At 39.2% G+C, this 22,593-nt stretch overlaps 1 protein-coding gene and 1 pseudogene across 4 annotated transcripts in view; both read left to right on the plus strand.

Annotated features, from left to right (window-relative positions):
• The first annotated feature begins 455 nt into the window (after positions 1-455).
• On the plus strand, positions 456-2,656 carry LOC147324591 (zinc finger MYM-type protein 1-like; annotated as a pseudogene).
• A 12,332-nt stretch (positions 2,657-14,988) lies between these two features.
• Positions 14,989-22,593, plus strand: part of grm3 (glutamate receptor, metabotropic 3) — a 43,975-nt gene continuing 36,370 nt past the window's right edge. For 2 of the 4 annotated variants that reach the window (XM_086298501.1, XM_086298503.1), the window contains exons 1-3: positions 15,000-15,125; positions 17,437-17,527; positions 18,613-18,683. The gene's annotated coding sequence lies outside the window, so the exon portion shown is untranslated. Of the gene's footprint in view, positions 15,126-17,436; positions 17,528-18,612; positions 18,684-22,593 lie in introns of all 4 variants that reach the window. The other 2 variants (XM_086298500.1, XM_086298502.1) reach the window with 1 other exon arrangement.

Below are 22,593 nucleotides of genomic sequence, written 5' to 3' on the forward strand. Positions count from 1 at the left end.
TGAGTCAAAGGATGGAGTCATTTGTGATGCAGACAGTCTGATTAGAATTTTATGGGACTCAATATGGATATGAAATATGAAACATTTCAGTCACGGTACAACATATAAGACCTGTTTAACTTGAGCTTTTATTTAGGAGAGTCAAGGTTAGAAAGTGGAGAGAGCAAAGAGAGATATATATATATATATAAGTCAAATTAGCCTGACTCACATATTTTTGAGAGTTCTATTTTAATATTACTTCAATTCAAGTAATTTAGTAATATTTTTCAGGGCTTTAAATTGCAACCATTTTAGTCACATGCGTGCTCAAAATATAATGTTTGTAACTTCAAAATATTTGGAAGCAACAGAAGTCATGATATTAGCAATTTAAATTACAATTCAGTATGTTTTAATGTATCTTGAAGGGTGAGGCAGAAGGGGAGGCTGAGGGAGAAAAAGGTCAACAGGCAAGTTCAAGTCAGAGAGAGCAAGGAGAGACAGAGGAGCTGCAGCAAATGGATCGAGAGGCAGAGGAAGATCAAGTTATTACAGAGAGAGGAGAGCAAACAGGCCAAGAGAGGGAAAATGATGAAGCAGCTGCAGCAACTCATTCTACTACAGGGTTTGATTTAGGTGACAAAGACACAAGGCCCAGACAGGTGAAGCTGAAGAGCTATCCAGCTGATACTTTTGGTACACAGAAGCGGGCATTTAACCACAGCTGGTTTGAAAAGCACAACTGGTTAGAATATTCAGTCAACCAGAATGCAGCTTTCTGCTTCCCATGTAGAGTGTTTGGCAAAAACATCAAACATGATAGTTTGGTCAGTAGCGGTTGCAAGAACTGGAAGAAAGCTTTAGTCATCTTTGGCAAGCATGAGATGGCACAAACACATAAGGACAGTGTTGTTACATGGAAAAGCTACCAGGGAACTAGCAAACAGGGAAACGTTGCACAGGTGATAGCAACTGCAAATGTGAGTGAGATAGTCGAAAGAAGAGAGTATCTCAGACGAATTGTTGCAGTCACCTCTATGTTAGGGAGACAGGGACTCCCTTTTCGTGGCCATGATGAAGGTGAAGACAGCCCAAACAGAGGGAATTTTCTTGCGTGCATGGAGCTTTTGAAGGAGTTTGATGCTTTTCTTCAAAAACATAATCCCCCATCAAATGCACAGTATATCTCACCAACATCCCAGAATGACATGATTGGAGGTGTACAAGCACATTTTAGAAGGCTTCATCCTGAGGCTATCTATGTGCATTGTTATGCTCATCAACTCAACCTGGTTTTGTGCAATACTTGCAAGGCTGTCCCAGAGGCTGTGGAGCTTTTCAGCTTGTTGGAGTGTGTGTATTCTTTCTTCAGCACCTCCCTAGTCAATCATCATAAGTTCATGGAGACTCAGGCAAAGCTTGGATTGACAAAAACTGAGCTTGTGCAACTTTCAAACACTCGCTGGGCATGTCAGTTGCGATCAATCAGTGCAGTTCTTGAGACATTGCCTGCCATTTTGGAGTGCCTATCTGCAATTGGATCCCCCATAGCTGTTGGTCTCAGAGCAAAGCTCTACAAGTTCTCAGCAGTCTATGCACTACTGATGTTTTAGTCGATTCTGTCTGTAACCGAAGGACTCCACAAATTCCTGCAGAAAGAGACTTTAGACCTGGCAGAAGCGTTTATCTGCAAACAAGCTGTGTGTGACACAATTAAGGGAAAACACTCAGATGCATTTGCTACAGAGCTGTATGAGAAAACCAAGGCCCTGTGTAACACCCACAGTATCCCTGAACCAGGTGCCAAGACAAGGCACAAACAGAGGAAAATGGAGGATTTTGTCCTGGAGGCAACTGTGGGTTCACGCACTGAATTGAACAACTCAGACACATTGAAAAGAGAGTTACTTTTCCCTTGTGTGGATCGGATGGTTGGCGAGCTTGATCAAAGATTTTGCAGTGTAGATGCAGGGCTGCTAAAAGGTGTCCAGGCATGCAGTCCTGAATCTGAGAACTTCTTGAGTGAACCACACTTGAATGAACTTGCAAAGCACTACAGACTTGACCTGAAAAAAGAGGAGGTTCTGGTGGCCAGAAACTTTCTTACCCGGAAAACAGAGGCTGGATGTCCACCCAAAAATATGTTGTCTGTGTACAACCTCCTTGATTCAGACATGTTTCCCTCTCTGAAGGCAACCATCCAAGTTGCCCTAACAGTGCCTGTCAGCAGCTGCTCGTGCGAACGGTCCTTTAGTGCACTGCGTCGGCTGCACTCCTGGCTGCGTCAAACAATGGCTCAGAAAAGACTTCACAGTCTTGCAGTCATGTCTATTGAAAAAGACACGATTCAGCATCTGAGTCACAACAGAGTGATTGACCGATTTGCCACTCTTAAAAACAGACGTCATTCTTTGATGCTTCCACCCACCAAGTAACTGGTGATTGCAGCCAGAAAAATGTACTTTTTTATTTTCAGTTTTTTTTCTTGTTATTGATGCGGCAAACACATTTCCTCTGTTTTTTTGTTGTACTGTATTATAAAGCAGACTGAAATAAAACAATAGATCTATTGGTGGCCTAGGATGTTTAATCTGTCCAAAAAAGTAGGAAAACAATTTCTCAGTCTTTGTTTTCTGTTTGTGAAATTTTGTGCTCATTCACTACGTTCGTTCATGTCGTGTACATCTCTTGGGGGTTAAGCCCCCCCTGTCCTTGAAACCTAGTGACGCCCCTGGATGGTACCTTCCCAAAGGAAAAAGTACTATAGCTTACTAGGGTATATATATTAGACTTAATAGTCACTATATACAGTAATGGACTTCTATTCATTTTACATCAGATTAAAACTTTGGGTGTCAGATAATTATTTATTAAAAGCTCGACATTTTAAATGAGAATAAGAAAGAAAAGTATGTCTTTGTGCCCCCTTTTCCCTGTTAATGCCCTATCGGCCCCCCTGGCTAAACTTTGCTAGATCCGCCCCTGCACAGTTACCAGCCGTCAGCTAGAAAAAGATCCTCGAGTAGAAAGTAATATTAAATACATTCTAACAACAGCTGATCAAGCTTAAACGTGCTGCTGTTGTTCAGCCGCTGGTTTCCTCTTTCTGGTGCAAAGTGGGCCAAAAACAAACTAGAGAAACGGACTCGCGACAGAAAAGCCGATCAGCTGATCGTTAAGCAGTTTCATGATTGAAGTAGCAGCAGGAGAGGCAGTCGCTCCATATATCGCTTGTTAAGCTTAACGCAGGAATGCTTTACAAACATTCAGAGATGGACTTACACACTTGCTTTACTTCTCTCGGGGATAACTTTGTCGGAGATGAAATGCCGGGTTGCTAGCGAAGCTCCACATGCTATCCAGACCACCGACAGGTCCCGCATGCCACAGCCGCTCTATCACGTGATGCATACTGCTCCGACGTGCTAACGTTCTGAGGTGAGTTACGGCGTGTTGCAAGTTTTGTGAGGTGCTTTCGTGATATTTAATGGATCGATTACATTTTTTATTTTTCTCTGATATCCGATCCAGTAATTTAGGTCAGTATCGGACCGATACCGATACGTAATATCGGATCGGTCCATCTCTAAACAATATACTAAGCCTTGGGGGACATGCACAATTAAGTTGGCTAAGCATTTGACCTTCATTGTTAGCACCCAAGATCAAAGTTGACCTGGAAATTTTTTTAAAGAAACTATAAAGAGTAATATATCATATGTAATGGCATAGAGAGAGCTGTACAACACACATTTTATTTTTTTTTACAGGAAGCCCTACAACATCCCAGTGATGTCATTAAAGACTTTCATCATTATATTGTAATAAAAACTGGCTGACTTCAGCATGCTGTAATAAAAAACACCCAAGTTTTTGTGTAGCCCTTCCCCTTCGAGGGGAGCTGCGCTCTCTGGGTGCTCTTATTAGTAGGTGTGCGTATTTACATTTACTCTTGTATATTTGTCTGCTGTTGTTGTATATCACTGAATGCATAGGATTTGTATTTTGTTTGTTTTTTTAGGATTGACACAAATGTTGGACAAAGCTTTTCACAAGATGCATAGGAAATCACAAATACTGTAGCGTTAAAGAAATCAAAGCACATGTAGAATTTATTTATTCATCAAAATGTTACCAAGATATACAAAGTATATCTTTTGGAATTAACATTTAGTGCATTGTGGTGGTACCTGTAAGGTTCTGTCAAGAGATGCGTTAAGTTTTCTCTGCATCATCATTGCCTCTCCTCAGCATCTTTGAATAGAACAGCACACCAAATTGGACACACATAATTACACATATACACACACTGGAACATATGGTCTCATATGGTCTGTAGCCTGGTTATGTTTCCGCTGATTAGGAAAGGGAGCTGAAATTAAAGGAAGATGAGAAGAAAGGTGGAGAGAAGAACTAAAGTCCAGAGAGAAAAATTAAACAGAGTGCTTAATTCTTTTTTTTTTATTATATTTTTTTAAGATTTGAAATGGTACCAAGGGAAAGTTTCATGCCAGACTAATTGTCTTCCTCTTTTGTTAGTCCAACTTGCTATTTTAATATGTGAACAACTAAGCGTGTGTATGAGTAAGTGTCTGCTTGTAAGAGTGTGTGCACATCCTTTGTGCACATGCAGAGAAAGCTGTAAATGGAGTTCTTGGGCATGTGTCCGTGTATGTGATTTTTGTGTGGCTAGGAGTATTATCCATAACACTGCAGGGCAATTTGAGTCCCTGAAGGGCACTCTGTGTTGTGAAAGAGCAGAAAAGCTCTGCCTTTGCCAAGCTCTCACCTGGACAGCTCTTCAAAGCACTCCTCTCAGAGCAGCCATCCTGGAGCGACTGGCATGGGCAGAAATAGCAGTGTGATGGAAGGAGATATGTGACCAGTTCCAACCAAGGCAACCACTTAAAAAAAAGTGTGTGTGTGTGTGGGGGGGGGGGGGGGGGGAATAATAGCAAAGCTAGAAATTCATTCAGTGTCACTATCTGCGCTGTACTTAAGATCACCTGAAATGAGAGCATGCTACATGATGTCTTAATCATTTCATTATAGCTCTAGTTGCAGCTTATTAAAAGTTTTCTCATTGACAGCCTGTGCTGCAATGTTGTGACACAGAAAATAGTGGAGAAGGAATGAGAGGAAGAATAAGGGAAGAACCAGGCAGAGGAAGTCTACTTCAGTTGAGAGGTTTGTAATTAGTGAAAGTGATAATTAACCAAATGGGAGATTAATGGACAAGGATAAAATGATTTCTGCGCTATTTAAAGCATGCATGCACAAGCGTATATCAAAATCGCATGCTACATAATACTCACTAGGAGATAAACTATAAATACATGTGGAAAAGACAGAACAACATGCCTTACCTCAGAGTAAACCAAAGATGAGAAGAAGTTTTGATATCGCAGAGCTGCCCTGGTTTAGATGACTCTTGATAGCCAGGGATGGATCACCTCATTAAAGAATCATCCTTTTTTTTTTTTATCAAATCTCAAAATTAAATATTAAAACATGTGATAATGAACTGGTCTGCCTGCCTTACTGCTGTCAGAAGACAAGACAGATAAGACACACTTCTATGAGTACAGGCATACAAGCACCATTAGTTGATTTAAAGGAGTAAGTCTGCCTCTTATTCATTATAGAGCACCTTTGCCACCTTCGGTTCCTGCCAAGTGCTAGTGAGTTTTATCAGCACTCACTGTGGGCATATCTCACTCTATTCTCTCTCAGCCTGACATCCTTAAGGAAGCAGCCTTTTATAATTTTGGATGCTAGAACCCTGTTATTATCCTAATGTTCATTCTGTGATTTTCAGCACTTACGTGTGTGAGTCTATAATTTTATAATTTGGTGGGGACGTACATCTGTTTAGACAGTCACATAATGGAGACTCGCCTTCCTTTTGGGAACAAATAATAAATCCTCATTATGTAAATCACCAAACAGAGGTGAGGCACAGGTTAGTCTCTAAGAAATAAATGTAAGTTCAGATAATACTCTCTTAAGTGATAATAAATAGAGTAAACACACAAGTGAATGTGTAGCTACGTTCTTATCTTCTACTTTGGGTACTGACAGAAAGAACAAGACTGGAAATACAAGTGGTTCCTCTCCTTTGGTCTCAAAGCACAGATACCTCAGATATGTCACCTACGGTTATGCATGTGCTGAAAGAATTAAATCATTGATGCAAGTTAAAGAGGTAGAGGGAGTTGCTTGGTCATCTTTAAGGATCTCAGAGCTGCTGCTCCTCCAGAACTAAAGGAGCCAGTTGAGGTGGTTTGGGCATTTTACTAGGACACCTATTAGATGAGGTGTTTCTGGCATGTCTTACTGAGAGCAGCCCAGGAGGCCAGATCCATTATACACTGGACACATGATGTGACAGTGGTGGACTGGGAATAACTTGGCATCTCCAGAAATAATGGGAGGAGGTGGCTGGGGAAACATAGACTTGGGCATCTCTGCAAAAGCTACTGCTCCTGCAGCCCAGACCCAGAAACACAGAAGATGATGGATAGATGGATGAGTCCTCTTAATTTTACGGTGTATCTAAGATTCAGATTTCTGCCTCAGATATATCAGTGCAAGTGCTTCTCTGCTGTTTTAACCTCTCCAACATCCAACCCATACAACTGTATGCTCTGAGAGGCACAATTACTTATCAACTCTCAGTTTGTGTTTATTCATTTTAAAAAGCATATATTTTTCTATCTTCAAACTCTATGTTTAGGACCACCAAAATGAAAATGTTGAATTTCAAGAATTGCTTATTTTTAGTGAGGAAAGCCAGAAAGTAAGACTCTCTGGATGATGCAAGCACCAAACTTCAATTACTAATTGTATGGTATCAGTAGCGTTGAAACTTCCAAAGGAAACCCCTAGTGTAATCCCCTCCGTGATTTTTTGTAACACACTAATGTAATGAATTGCTATAATAAATCCAGTAATCACATTAGATTTACTAATCTGTTATTACTTGCATTAGTCTGCAGAAATCTGCATGTGGGGTTGATATTTAAACAAATCATCAATCATGTTCTTTCACTAATTTTAAGCTCCTTATTGCATAATATTTAGATGCTGTACCACAGGGGTTTCTCAACTTTTGGGATAAGCAAAGCATTTTTCCTAGTCCTTCTTTCAGGGTGGCTGTAGTTCAGGAGATAGGTGGTCTATCAATTGGAAAGTCAGCAGTGCGATTTCTGACTATTCTGCATGTGGAAGTATTGGGCAAGTTACTGAATCCCGAGTTGCCATCGATGCAGCCACTGAAATTGTGAGTGTGCATATGAAAAAGCACTTGTATGAGTGTTTCTATGTGTGGGTGAATGGCTTGTACTAAAAAGTGCTTTGAGTGTTCATTTAGAGTAGAAAAGCCCTGTACAAGTACCTGTCCATTTACTATTCTTCTTCCTCTGTTCCTGTCAACTCACTTGGAGGGAGAAGAAAAATAGAATAGCAATCTGCATCTTTTGAGGAATAGAGATATTCTTTTTATATTTGTTGCATGAAAGGGAAAAAACTGTAGTGGAAAACTGCAAACTCCACTCACACCTACAACAAGTCCTAGCAAAGTAACTAAATTAAGTAGCAGATCGGGTTATTAATTAGTTTCAGCTACTTTGTTGTCAATTGAATTAATAACAGGTGCACTAGAGAAGCAACAATGAAACAAAGCAGGAATCATTTTTCACTCTATTTTTTCCTGATTGTTTTTTTCCCACTAGTTTTACATTTGGCAAGGGTCAGTGTCACTACTAGTAGCATGAGGCAATACCTGGACATTTCCGAGGTTGCACAGGTGGTCTAACTCCTACTGGCACATCAATACCTGCCGTTGCCAGAAGGTTTTTGTGTCTCCTAGCACAGCCTCAAAGCATGGAAGAGATTCCAGGAGACAGGCAGTTCATCTAGGACAGCTGGACAGGGCTATAGAAGTCCTTCACCTATTGATTGCTATGTCAGTCGAACTGAATTGAATTGATTCAAGCTGAATTTTGTTAATGCTTGAACACTAAGTAGAGGATGCATGTAGCCTAAAATTTTATACAGTTACCTGTGACAGTGCATCTTCAGCCATTATGTTGACTAGCCCAAAGGTAATCTAACAGGTAGTGTAACAAATTCTTTTCTGTAAGTAGTAAGCGATTAATAAAATTAATACAATTCTTTTTTGAGTAGCACTACCAAGCCTTATAGAAAATATTGTCCTACCTTAATTTTTTACACTGTTTTATGCTCCAAGTCACCTTTTTTATTAAGAAAACAGAGACATGAAGTTTTGTTCTTATCATGACAGACTTAAAGTATTTATAGAAGCTCTTATGCCACATTCATGCTACATACAGCTTACAAAAACAGTACAATAATTTTGTATTTAAGTATCTTAGCTACTGTCTGAGGCAAAGCTATGTATTTGTGTCCCACTTCAAATTTGCAGCTGGGATATAGTGTGAGAAAAATTAGAAAGAGTGCCAAGAAACAGAGGGTAAAATGTGTGGGAAAGTGGTAGAAGACAGGTGTAGCGGCATGATTTTTTTTTAAAGTGGAGCCTTGTGCGGGAAAAATAAAAGGAGAAAGACAAAATACTCACGCATGCAATCACACACATACAAATAAACACACCCCTCTTCAGAACAGACAGAAGGGCACACAAGTCCAGTGGTCCACATAAATTGCATAATATCTTATCTTTTAGTATACACTAAAAATGTCCCACAGACTTGAATACCACGTAAGGGTCAATGCAACCCAAGTCATTTTTTGTACCTAAAACTAACAAGAAGTGTCAGACAGAAATTACTTTATCTTTAAAGCATATATTATATTAGCAGTTTTGGACATAAGTGGCAAGTTTTATCTTCCATACAAAAAGAACAGCATATCAGAAAACACAGACTGTAATTCTAAATAAAAAAATCAGATTGTTTTTTAATCTGGAGGATTTACAACAAACTGTGAATCAGTCCTGCAGTCTTTCAATTTTAAAGACAAGATGGCCAGACTCTCCAAAAGATATACTAAAAAATACTGCAGACTGCAATATCCCGACCACAATATTAATAAAAAACTGCACCAGTTGAGGGCTGTCAGAGTTCAAAGTGTTTGCTCTACAAAATTAGGATTCAAAAATGAAGATCTAAAAAAATTCTGTAACACTGGCTTTAGCTTTAAAACTACGACTGTGCTAACACTTCTTTGATCACCAGTTAAGACAGTTAAAAAAAGGAAAAGTCCGTTTGTTTCCAACTGCATCCAAAATGCTGTTAAAATGTGCATGCACTACATGTTTGTTTATATGGGGGAAAGAAACGATCTAAATTGTAGTTGAATCATGAGTTAATTGAATTATAAGTAATTGAATAAGTAGGTAATTGAACATATCTGCATCCTGTGTCAGAGTCTTTGACTTACATTGATTTGGCCTCTTCTTCTATCATCTATGCACTCTTATTGTCAGAATGTTGCTGCAGATCGCCTCATATCATTAATCAATTATTCACCAGTAGCCTGTTAATGTTTAATGAGTGAGGCTGCTGCGGTCAATTACTAATGAATTGTGGTCATGGTGAGAAAGCTCAGAGGATAGGCCAGATCAGATACTATACAGACTGTGTGTGTGTTTGTATACATATACCTGAAAACACTCATTGCTTGCATTGGTATTTGTATATGTAAATTACATTTTTGTAAGTTACACGATAACAATACTAAAATTAACAGTAATTAAGGGTCATTATTTATTTTGTATTTTGTTTGTTTTGTTTTTGTTTATTCCCCTTTGTGTATGTTTGTTTATTTATAGGTTGTTTTTTTTTTTTCTTATATTGATTTCTTTGATTATATATATTCTTCACTATATGATTTATTTGGTTTTTTTTTAGAAAAACAGATGCTTTTTGGCAGTTTGTTCATTTATTTGTTTTTATGAATTGTCATAAGGCTGTGATTGCACCAGGCTGAGAAAGTAATTACAGACACCATTCTCCCCAACATTTTCCAATCCCTCCCGAGGCATTCCCAGGCTATATATCAACTCCTTTTGACACAAAGAAGCAGCAGGTATACCCCAGAGGTTGAGCCGTGTCACACTGTTCTGCAATCTAAATATTTTGGTCAACACTCAGAGCTCCTGACCAGAGGTGAGGTTTGTGACTTCCAGCTAAGCTCCCACTTCATCACAAGAGTCCTTTTGTTGCCTGGAGTGAACAATCCACTCTGCTTCAGCAGGAAACCATGCCTCAGACTTGGAGGTGCTAACTCTCATGAAACTCAACTTCAAACAATCCCAAATGGGAAGTGAAACCTGTGATCTAACAAAACTAAAAGAAGCATATCAACTGCAAAAAGCAGAGGCTGGACTGTACACACTTCTCATCCCAACTTTGCCTTGAGATTCTGTTCATAAATCTATGCGTATATGAAATATGAATGAAAATAGGATCTCAACAAGGGGTCCTCATACTCCATTATCCTGTTGAACCCAGTGTACAATTGCTTAGAGGACATGGCCATAAGCCAACTCAAATCATTAAAACAATTTAGATTGGAAATGATTCATATTGCCCATCCAAGTGACAGCCTCCTTTTCAGCACCCTGGAATAAAGTTTTTTGGGAGGAGGCTGAACAGTATGATACTCTGTTAGTAAACCCTCAGTCCACTAACTGTTTCTACACAGAAACTATCCCCAGCCTCCATGTGACAGTGAAAAGGTGTGGCAGTATGTAGGGATGTAGTGATTCCAATCCCATTATCAACATCACTTATCAGTTCTCTTATCTATCCTCATTGGGTTCTCTTTGGCTCTGCTTTGAGAGTCACCACCATCGCTAAGCAACATATCAAAGACATTACATTTTTGCAAATTAACTACATGCTGTGTGGTCAAATGTTTGTGCATGTTGTGTGGGCAAACATACTTTTCTTAAAAGTACTGCAGTATGTTACGCCCTGTAGAAAGAAATGTGTTACACTACTCTTCACAGTACTTTCACATGAAATGCTCATAGTTACCATTTCATAATATAAACCTATTGGCTACAGTCCCACAGACCAACACAAATCCTAATGAGGACTCTTGGTATTTACGTATGAACACCAGAAACAGCACATATGGAAACCAGCACAGAGACTTCAGAGTGAACAGCACAGTGATTCTACTTTATAAACATGAATAGGTGGAAAAAGAGGCTGCAACCTGATTGCTCATCTCTGCTTTTGTTACCTGTTGAAGTTCAGGATCTGGCTGCAGGGCTGGGTTCTGGATTCTAGCTTAGCATTAGCATGCAATCTGTGCAGGTGCTTGCAATGAGCGAAAGTTTATAATGCAGTTGTTTCTGCCCTGGATGCAGTTTCTACTTCACTCTTGTCTTTTTGTGCAGTAAAAATAAAAAATAAATCCACACTGTAACCTGCGCCACTAATTTCCTCGCCTGCACAAAAACTGAAATCAGCTGATTGTAGCGCAAGTTCAGCGGATAAGTGGAACTGATAGGCAAGCAAACGAAGTATTACAAGTGATTCAACTAACAGGAACCAGTTCCCTATAAAAGCCAGTTCTCGGTTCAATCCCCAATTATATTGATCACCATGGATGCCAGGATGGGCTCTGGGGTAGGTTGTACTGTAAACCTGGCAACCAGCAAACCAGGGGACCTTGGTATTCTAATAGCATTAGAAAGCAATAAACCATAAAACACAATGAGAATGAGAAAAACAGTGGGAAATAGAAACACAGATTAGAATTCTTGTTTTTGCTCTTCACTCTTTTTTTTCTCTACTAGAAATTTGCATATTTGCATAGCAGCAAATAATGTTTAGATGTAAAACATGGCAGACTGAGGCTGTGCCAGGTGAGTCACTGTTCAGTGACAAAGTATTCAGTACAAAGTTTTTTTGCGTGTATGTGTGTGTGAAGGGGGGTGACTGATGAGCAGACGAACACGAGACAGGTCAGTGCACGTCCTGTGAAGTGTTTTTGGCCCACAGTCTGTTGGCCATGCCTCTGTAACCAGGATAATTAGAGCCCAACCCCCTGTTAGGAGCCATAAACAGCCAAAAACAACATTAACCATTTGATACACAATCCCAAACACACACATTATTATCTATTCATCTAAACCAAATTTAGGGCAAATTTGATATGCGTCTTAATTTCCAAATATGAACATTGTGTTCGTATGCCAGCTACACACTGGCAGACTTTTGTGGAGTAGCGACTGTGACAGCATCTACGCTATTCTGAACAGACCATTCCAGTCTTTTGAATGGGGCCTTAGCAAGAGAAGAGAATGTTATCAAGGAAGTATTCAAACCGAACAAAAAACCTGGGTTACAGGGTTTTGGTTGTTTTTTTTGCAATGCATGTTTACAAAAAATGTGAACTGTAGTCATGTGTAAAAGAATGTCTACATTTTTAGGGTTTCATATATGAGAACTTACCAGGTCCTAAAATTGCAACATCAGGTACAGACAACCTCAGCTGAACAATATCATGTCATTGTTTATTAATACAATCTAAGCCAACATGTGTAAAGGTGTAATGTGTGAAAAACTAAGTTGCCTATCAAGCTGGGAACTGTTATGAGGCCTCCAAACAAATTGAACTCCATCACTCTACATTAACAGAGATTATTTACTTTTTCTTATTATTATATTGTTCATTTATAATTACTCACAATTATTCATGTTTTTCAAGCAGAAAACATTTTAGACAGCTGCCTATCTTCCCGAGAGTGGACATCGCGGCATGTTAAATGATACAGTCAGTATTTGTACAGTTAGCCTTGTTTGAAGCCTCTTCTCTCTACAAAGAACATGGCAACATGCTTAGGTTTGCAGCGACACATCTGAATAAACAACAGCACTTAACAACACTAACCATAAGACTCAATTTAAAAAATATACTTCTTTTATGTCAGACAGAAATTTCCCTAATCGCCTCAAGCTTTATGTTTCTATGAGTTCTTTTGTCCACTTGGCAACATCACATCTCATTCACTGACCAAAGCAAATGGACGCTTGTGGTTATAACTAGACCGGTTGTCTGACCAACACTGGGCACACTTCTAAGCACACTCGCTCCTCTGTGTGAAGCTCCATCCATCACGAGGCCAAGAAAGGACAGAAGACCATGGGAAATGAAGCATGGTTAATTCTATTAGCGCATGGACACAAACAATCTGTGGGGAATCAAAGAAGAAGGAAACATAATCCCAGCAGAGCCATTTCCTGCTGCATGAGCTGGAGCAATTCACCATGATAAGGCAAAACGTTAAATTCCTCTACAAATACACATAACAGTATGAGGTAGTTTCATACAGTGACGTTCAGGATGTCCACATTTGCCATCTATCTCATTCATTTCTCTCTCTCTCTCTCTCTCTCTCTCTCTCTCTCTCTCTCTCTCTCTCTCTCTCTCTCTGTGTTGCTCTCTTCCTCTCTCTATTTCTTTCTTTCTTTTTTCTTTCTTTTTTCATTCTTTCTTTCTTTTTGACTCTGCTGTCTGTGGGGAAAGGCCTGGCACAAAGCTCTCAAGCTGAGTGACCCTTATGGGACAAAGCTGGCTTTCTAGGCTTTTTGCATATATGCATGCCATCCAGACAATGAGGCCTTTATTAGAGTAGCCAGCATCTCCGAGCTGGAACGACAGGGATGAGGAATGGAAGTCCGAGAAAGCTGTGACTGACACTGGGCACAAGTGAGAGTGTGTGCATTTCCCACCTCTTTCCCATGCATGTGTGTTTCACAGAGGTGTGAAGTGGATGCTCTTACCCTTTCTTCTTCAGTTAACTAAGAAATCTCTTCTCAACCAAAGCTTAATCTCACAGTTTTCTGATGCCAGGTAGCATCATGCATTGCATGTATGGAAAAACGGCCAAGCTAGTTAGAAACTTTCATGTCATAAATCTCCATATAAAACAGGCAAAACAACATGCTGTGGCCTTTAGCTGCAATCACAAACAGCTCTGAGCAAGCCCTCAGACAGGCTATCTCTATGCACTTGACTAACTTTACAATACAAAATCAAGCTTTAGTCGAATGAGTGCTTGTGTTCGAGTGTGTGTCTGTGTGCATTGTACTACGTATTTCTGTGTGTATTGGTGTTGAGTAGAGAAAGAGGACGCTGTGTTACTCAATCATGCGTGAAGAGTATGTTCTGTTCAATAGGGGCTGCGCACTTGCATATTTGCATTCTAATGACTCCATATGCATAATCGTACTAGTACAGATACTCAGATGCGTACCTGTGTACACATAAGCACACACCTATACCTACGCACACACTACTGAATGCCACCTTCTGTTGTTCTCCTGATGGGAAATACACAGGTAAGAGAGACTGACACCTAACTTGTGAAAAATATCATGCATCCTGTTAGTGTGACGCATGATGTAAACTTCTAGTCACATCTCCGGGGCTGGATGCCCTTCTCTTCTAATATGCCTGAGCTGAAGCATGGGCTGCATGTTTAGTGCTGTTCTTCATGCTGACAAAATTGACTGTAATAATGTGTTTTAAACATAATAGAGCCTCCATAAAATTAAAAAAAGGGGTAAGGATTTTTATATATACACCACTGCTCATGTGTTTTGAGCCGGGCTACAAGGACAGATGAATGCGAACAAATTCTGTGTCACTCTGCACCTTTATACACATAAAACATCTATTTTGGAGCAGCACACACACATACACACACCTCTCTTCTCACTCTCTCACTCTCTATCTTCACTCACTGAAGCTGGAGTTGTTGTTCTGAGTGGTAAACATGTGCTAAAGGGGGGGGGGGGGGGGGGGGGTGAGTGGCTAAGTTTTCTTTTTATCCAATAAAAATGTCTCCTTGCCAGATCGATTGTTGTTGCTAGGAGACTGAAGCATCCTTTGGCAAGGGGCTTCAGCTCTGCTCGTCTGTTGTTTCTCTCTCGCTCTCTCTCTCTCTCTCACTTACTCTCTCCTCACTCGTGCACGCGCGCTCACGGGCACACACACACACACAGCCACGGAGCTGGCGCGCAGAGCAGTGGCGCCCATCCTCTCTCTCAGTGCGACTCCTCCGAGGGATCAGGAGTAGACTAAGTCAAACTTCCAGCAGCTTGAGATTTGTGCGCAACCTTTCAAGGATCGAAGCCGTCAAGGTAGGTCAAATCTCACACATTCCTGACTGGTAGGCAGTGGTTGTCAGAGTGCAGTGAAAGAATTGACAGTCCGGGAGCGTTCAAGCGCGCGTCAGCCAATCCTACTGTAGGGAGCAATTTGCTTTGAACTTTGCGCAGGATTTAAAAAGCCAGTTGTACTGCATAAACGTGCTTGTTGTTTCCTTTCAGTCACGTTCAGTAATTCTGGGTTGTGTCAGCGGGGGAAAAATGGTTGCTAATCTCTGCAGCAGATGCACGATAAAGATACAGAAGGTGAAACAAAGACTATCTGCAGTTGCGTATTTCACTCCGCGCGGAGAAGTTATTTGGGTTCAGACAAACCGCACTGAGGCATGTCCCTTGGCTTTAGGCTTCCCGGGGAAGGGTGGGCGGGTAGTCTTTGAAAAGAGGCATACAGGTGGATCCGATATCTGGATCTGGTTATTGTTTATCAATGTTACTTTCCGTTTGCATCTAAGGATCCACTTCACACCTTGCGCTAGAGGAAAGGCAAGTGGACCTGCACTGAAGGTAGAACAAGCAAAATGGGAATGTCCACATTAGTTGCTGTCTATGAGCTATACTGGCTTTAACTAGCAATGTTATATTTCTCACTAACAAGCGTAGAGGGGTAACAGAACTTAGAGGATAACTGGATAAACATATTGATTCATATAGCCAAACCCACATGTTATTACTGGCCTTTAAAAAAAAAAAAAATCTTCTGCACTCTACTAGAAAAACAACTGCAAATTACAGTTTTATAAACAGTGAAAAATCATGGCCCGTGTCAGAATTCATGTAGAGCAGGTGCATTTTTATAAGCCCCGAGAGAGAGGTTGTAATTAGCTTTAATATATTAAGGGTCTATAATGTGCTGTCTTTTAAAAACAAACATAAAAACAAAAACAATGCATTTTAGGTGTGTGTATTTTTGTGTTTAATTCTTACTGGTGTGCATTTTGGACACACTTCAGAACAGATATCATTCCTGCCCCACACGACCCATGCTGAAACATGCATCAATGTGTTGAATAGTCAGTGAAAGACTTTTGATTATTCTTAATCAATTTTAACCAAAATTGTCATATTTTACTAGAATGATATGCAGCAGATAAGGATAAAATAATGTTTCTGTTATACTGGAGTTACTGTATTGAATTGGGAACTACTAGGTGATATATAATTTTACCAAACCATGATAAAATGTCCATCTGTGATAATCATATACTGTGTTTTTTTTTTTTTAGCTCTATTAGGAATGCGATATCAAAATGATTAGGTTACTAAATAATAAGCAATGAGAATTTTTAAATTAACTATGTTGCTCAGTTAGATAAGAGTGTATTTGCTCAATGTGAACATGTTATCATTGCTTGTGTAAAATGACAGCTACATGCTTTTTCAGAATAATATATATGAATATAAAATATTCATGTTTCTATGATTATGGTTTTTATGTATATTGTAAAGATGTAATGTTTGATTAACTAGGCTGGGATGTCCTTATTGATATAAAGCAACATCAGTGTAAATTCTTTGTGAAACTTGTTGCATAACTAAGTTTAATTTAACAATTGTACAGAGAGTTTGCACATCATTAACTCTCTGCATGTGCGTGCAAGGATGACAACTATAGGTGGGGATGTAGTGACATGTTAAGACTTTAACTTGTGTTTACATGCTTATGTGTAAATGTATTTATGTGCGTTCTTCAGTGTCAGGAGATGTTAATCTGTGGGTAAGGCAGCTGAAAATTTCTCCTGCTGAATGGATGTATTTTGTTATCAGATATGCTTACAAGCTTCTGATTGTGATTTCGATTTGTTTGTATGTACTATATATGTCGAAATGGTCATGTACATTCCACACACTACACCTAACTGAACTGGATGTACTACAGAACCTCATCATTAGCTGCTGTAGAGCAGTGCAAAGTGTGTGTATGTGCATGCTTGTGTTGTATCATAGATTCTGACTTTAGAAGAAACGCTGAACACTACATATTATGGGATGATGTTTTCTGTGATGCGATGACAAAATGACTTTATTAGTTTATATATTTTTCTTATAAATCAGACGTATTAGCCAAAGTCCCTTTTCTAGAGCCATAAATGAGAGATTATGGTGAGAATTTATGTTGTAGTCAGTTCTTTAAGCTTTTATAGGACATTTAAAAAGTTTTATTATTCATGGGCACAGTGGCAGTTAATAGCAGTTAAATCCAAAAGCGACTTGTGTATTAGAAATATAACAAAGTACTCATAGAAATTTTTAGAACGTCACCTTTATCATGACCTCTTTTCTGCAGCTATAGCCATATGTGCTGTGGGGAGCTCTAACATCCTGAAATGCACCTGCTCAACAGCTTGACAGGATTGTGCATGACAGCTGAGATGGAGGTGTGTTTAATCATAAGTTGGTGTCTATATGTTACCAATAGTAGGATGTACATTAACTGCTGAGAAAAAAAGGAGAGAGGAAAAGGGGGATTTTGCTGCAAGAGTGTTTTTAAGACATTATCTATATTTTTGTTATATTCAATTAAAAGTCGCCCTCTGCTAACAAGGGCCAAACTTCTTCTTTTTTTTTACAGAAACCTCTAATAGGAGGTGATTTCAGTACATTTTTATTATTTTGGATGAAGTTTACTAAATCTTATCAAGGCATACAGTACATATTGTACAGAACATCTGTTAAGCAGTGGCTTTGGGACTGTGGGATTTTAGAAAGCAATATGGATATTCCATATAGTGTTATTTATTTCTTTATTTATCTATGTGACTAATGTCCTAGCCAGTTAAAAATGGAACATAATTTTACTGAATATAAAAGGATGAGGACATTTAAAGAACTATCAAAACTGAGCAAAATTTAATAGACAAGGATGAAAATATACAAATATTTTTTGCATGATTTAGAACTATTTGAAACAATCACATTATATAATTATCATTTGAAATTTTGCTGAGATGTGTGGCGCTCCAGTGAAGAGGATTAAGTGTGACTAACTGGAATATAAATAATTTAAAATAATTTCTTTATTTAATCGTTTGTGCGTATGTTAAAAATATCGTTTGTATGCTACATTTTTTAGAAGGATATTTTCCTGTTAAAATGTTTGATGAAGCATACGTCACTAAAACTCAAGCATAGAAAAAGCTGCCACTGACAGTCAATTACCAGCTTTTGCTCCTGCTTTACAGTAATATTCATTTAAACTGGTCAACAGTGTCTCCATACTTTTGACGCTCAGGTGTTTCTGAGGACAGCAGAGTGCTTTTTTATGCCGCTGTCCTTGGTGCTGAATTCATTTTCTTCCTGACTCGAAGTCTTTATAGGCAGTCTCATACCTACAAGGCATAAATGAAATTAACATCACACGAGATTGTATTTTCACAATTGTTATACTGATGTGAAATCATGACTTTTCCTCTTTTGTTCTGTTCTTTCTCTTTCTGGTTTCTTGTGTTCATCAACACTGAAGATGAGGGGATGAAAACATGGAATCTAATCTCAGTGTAAAGCCAAGACGAGTCTAACACAGTAAGCAGACAGGTAGGTTAAAAATGACAGTGACTTGTTTCATGCAAAAAACAAATGAACCACTTTGATGAACAAATATGGACATGAACTATGTTCTGCTTCTGCTTGTCAGTCTGCTCCATGTGTGTTATCCTGCATGGACATGTAGGTTAACAGCTGCCTCTAAGTTGCTATAAGTATGAATGGCTATTTGTCCCTATGGGATGAATTTATGACCAACCAGTGGCATCACCACGCATTAAAAGAATAAGCGAGTGTCTGTTGAAGTAATTAAATGCAATAATTTGCTGCTCACCATCAGCCCGATATTTTGTTAAAGTAGGTATCATTCCATGAAGCCATATTTGCATTCAGCTTTATGTACTATACCATCATAATAAGACAGCACTATCACTTTCATGGCAGCTTCATCACAGAAACAAACAAACAAAAACACACATGGAAGTTTGTTCCAAATGAATAGATCTCTAGTTTCCCCACTTTTAAATCTGCACATTGCCAACTTGCCACATCGACGTCTGGCTTCACCTACTTGATTGTCTTGTTGTTGTTGTTTAAACATGATATTTAGGAGTTTGGCTGTACCAAGGACTGATAATTTGAATATCACTCCTACACTGACTTCCAAAAGCTAGCATGTCGAAATTTTACAAAATATTTATTTGGCATATTTTTTGTCTGTAAGACGGTTATTGACCAATAAAAGTGATGGGACATAATGCTTATAACAGTGACCTAAATTAAGGAATCCTAGAAAGCAGGAGAAGGCATCATAGAGAAAAAGTTACACTGGCATATTTGTATAAAGATTCTGGTTTTCTAGCATGTATCATTTTGGGGTTTTGTTTTTGTTTTTTTGTTAAATGGTTTCATTTTGAGGATAATTGCTGTTTTTAGTGATTCCATGTAGGGAGTAGTCATTAACACAAAAAATAGGTCCTTCATCCATTCTCGGAGGCCTCCTGAAGTTCTTTCCAGTTTTATCATTTTTTTCTTTATAGAAACACTGTTGCTGTGCTCAACATGATCCTTTCACTGTTATGCTCCAGTGAGGAAACAGGGAAGTGTTTGGAAATCACTCCTGCTTCCCACAGCTCACCACTCATCATTAACTACAGTCACAGCATACACTGAGCTGCGCACACACTTACCAGCATCCACGTGTATACACTGCGTGCACTGACATCCCTTTTTCACTACATGCACACATGCATACATACGCGCAGGGGATGAGGCAGTGAGCGAAAGGGCAGTGGGATGTACAGCTGTGATGGTGTGTCTCAGAGAGAGATCAGAGTTGTTAATAAATTATGATCTTGAGCAGGGAAACTGTGTGTGTGAGAGAATGTGTGAAATGCATAGTGAGGGGTGGCTTCCTGGTCATGCAATAGCGGCTATCGATACAAAACAAAAGTTACATGGTGCAGATGTCGTGACATTTCCAGATGTTTTATTGCTGGATTACAACCTTTTTCATCTGATGCCAATTAAAGGTTGTTTTAACTGATAGCTGATAATACACAGCGTAATAACAAGATGAAGATCCAGAACTGGGTTAGTGTTTGGAATGGGCAATTTGAAAATGGAAAAACAGCAGTACAAGTCATTATGTATGTTAATGTTAGTGTTTTATATTCCCTTTGGTAGTGTGATAGTGGCATGCAACTGAGTTTTTTATTACTTCTGTCTGTGAATATGTGATTTAAAATGGAGGGCATTCAGCTAACGGCTTTATCCCTGTTTTAACTAAACCTGTGAGGAGCACACACAGTGTCAGTTTTCTTCTTTATCTCATGTCACTGGTCAGCAGTGTTTTATAAACTGGGATAGGTAAATGACTACTGCGTGAAATACCAAGTGGTTCTGCTTTCATTTTTTATGTCATAACCAGGCAAAACTTCCTGTCACACACAGAATTGTCCAGTACTGTAAAGCGTCTCAGGTCTTGGTCACATTACAGCCATAGTAACCTTTCCTCCCCTGTTGCATCAGGTATAGTAACTACATCGTTCATACAGTATTCACCCATATTGCTCAAGTCAAACTCTCTCTATCCGACCACTCAGCGTTTCCTTGCTCACTGCTGTGCGGGCATCTGGCACACACCTGGGAACTGCATGAGAGCTGTGAATGTCATTGTGAAGTTATCAATAAATAATAGTAGGTACAGCATAGTGCCATAAGTTGAAAATGTCCTTTGGACAATTGTGAATTTAGATTTAATTTTAAATGTATTAGATAAATGTCTTCTGCAAAGCACAACGACTGAAAACAAGTATTACAACAGTGGCAGCCACTTCATTAGGTACACCTCTTCAGCCACTCGTGAATGCAGACACAATATCCAATCAGGCAATAACATGGCAGCAATGCAAAGCATTTAGGCATGTGGGCTTAGTCAAGATGACATAGTGAAGTTCAAACCAAGCGTCAGCATGGGAAAGAAAAGTGAGTTAAGTGAGTTGAATGAGGCATGGTTGTTGGTGCCAGATCGGAGTATTTCAGAAAATGCTGATCTACTGGGATTTTCCCACATAACCATCTCTAGGTTTTACAAAGAAAAGAAAAACTATCCAGTGAGCAGCAGTTCTCGTGATGAAAATGCCTTGTTGATGCTAGAGGTCAGAGGAGAATGGCCAGACTGTGCTGAGCTGATAGGACAGCAACAGCAACTCATATAACTTCTAACTGAAACCAAGCTACACAGAAATGCCTCTCTGACCACACAACGTATCGATCCTTAAAGCAGATGAGCTACAGCAGCAGAAGACTTCACCGGATACCGCTCCTGTCAGCTAAGAACTGAGGCTTTAATTTGCATGGGCGCACCAAAATTAAATAAAAAATGTTGCCTGATATGATGAGTCTTGATCTCTGCTGGATGAAAATCTCAGAGGAATGTTTCCAGCACCAAATTAAGGCTGTTTTGCAAGCCAAAGGGGATCCAAGACCACAAGGAGCAAGGTGTACCTAAAGTGGTCTGTGTGCGTATGCTTTATGGTTGTTGCCTAAAAGTCAGCTTGTTTTATAGCTTTTATAATTTCTCACATATGACCCAATAAACTTAATGTTGCACTAAGTACTTAAAAATTCTCACTTCAGGTCTTATTTATATACATTTGTGCATATACGCTTTTAGTGGGTATGCATTTGTTTTGGGGGTTTTTTTTGTCTTGTTTGATATTGATAGTCACTCATAGTAAAAAAGTAAAAATAAAATCCTCCCTTGCTTTAAAACATAAACATTATTATAATATTCACAAGTCAGAAAGACGAAACTGAGCTTTTTAATATAGTTAAATAAAGACTTCCTGTTTAAATTCAGTCGACTGAACTTTTTGTGCTGATGTGGGAACAATGAATTTTACAATTACAGTGATGAGGATTCCAGGGCTAATGTGGGAGGGCAAATCATAAACTTAGTACATAATTTAAATTCTAATAATTAGTGAGGAATGTCAGCGGTAATTGGTTTTTGCACATAACCACCTAACCGAAATCAAGCAAAGCCAACCAACATTTGGTCCTATCTGAAAGGCTTTTGTCTCTGTCCAACTCAATTAAATGTACTCTTCTAACAGCCTCAGATAGCTTATACTGTGGTCAACACTCCATTACTCTCTACCTGTCTATTAAAGCTCTGTGCACCTCATGTATCGACCATGCTGAGGACAGAGTTGCAAGCTGTGTGAACATGAATTAAGTAGGGTACCACAAGATCTGTGCCATGGTGAGTTAGACTGATGCGTCATGATGTCTCACAGGGTCATTACATGACAGTTAAGTTGATAGATGCAATCCACTGAGGAGTAATTCTACTTCTGACAGGTCCACTGCCTTCTATAGTGATAAACTGCAGGTCTGATGGATGCTTTCACACATTTCGCCACCCTTTTCTGTTTTTAGGTTGAACAGACATTCT

This window comes from Aulonocara sp. 'chitande type north' Nkhata Bay, linkage group LG7 (assembly GCF_057382095.1).
Source record: "Aulonocara sp. 'chitande type north' Nkhata Bay isolate Kocher_YH1m ecotype deep benthic linkage group LG7, A_spYH_male_GT1.1, whole genome shotgun sequence".
Taxonomy (NCBI): Eukaryota; Metazoa; Chordata; class Actinopteri; order Cichliformes; family Cichlidae; genus Aulonocara; species Aulonocara sp. 'chitande type north' Nkhata Bay.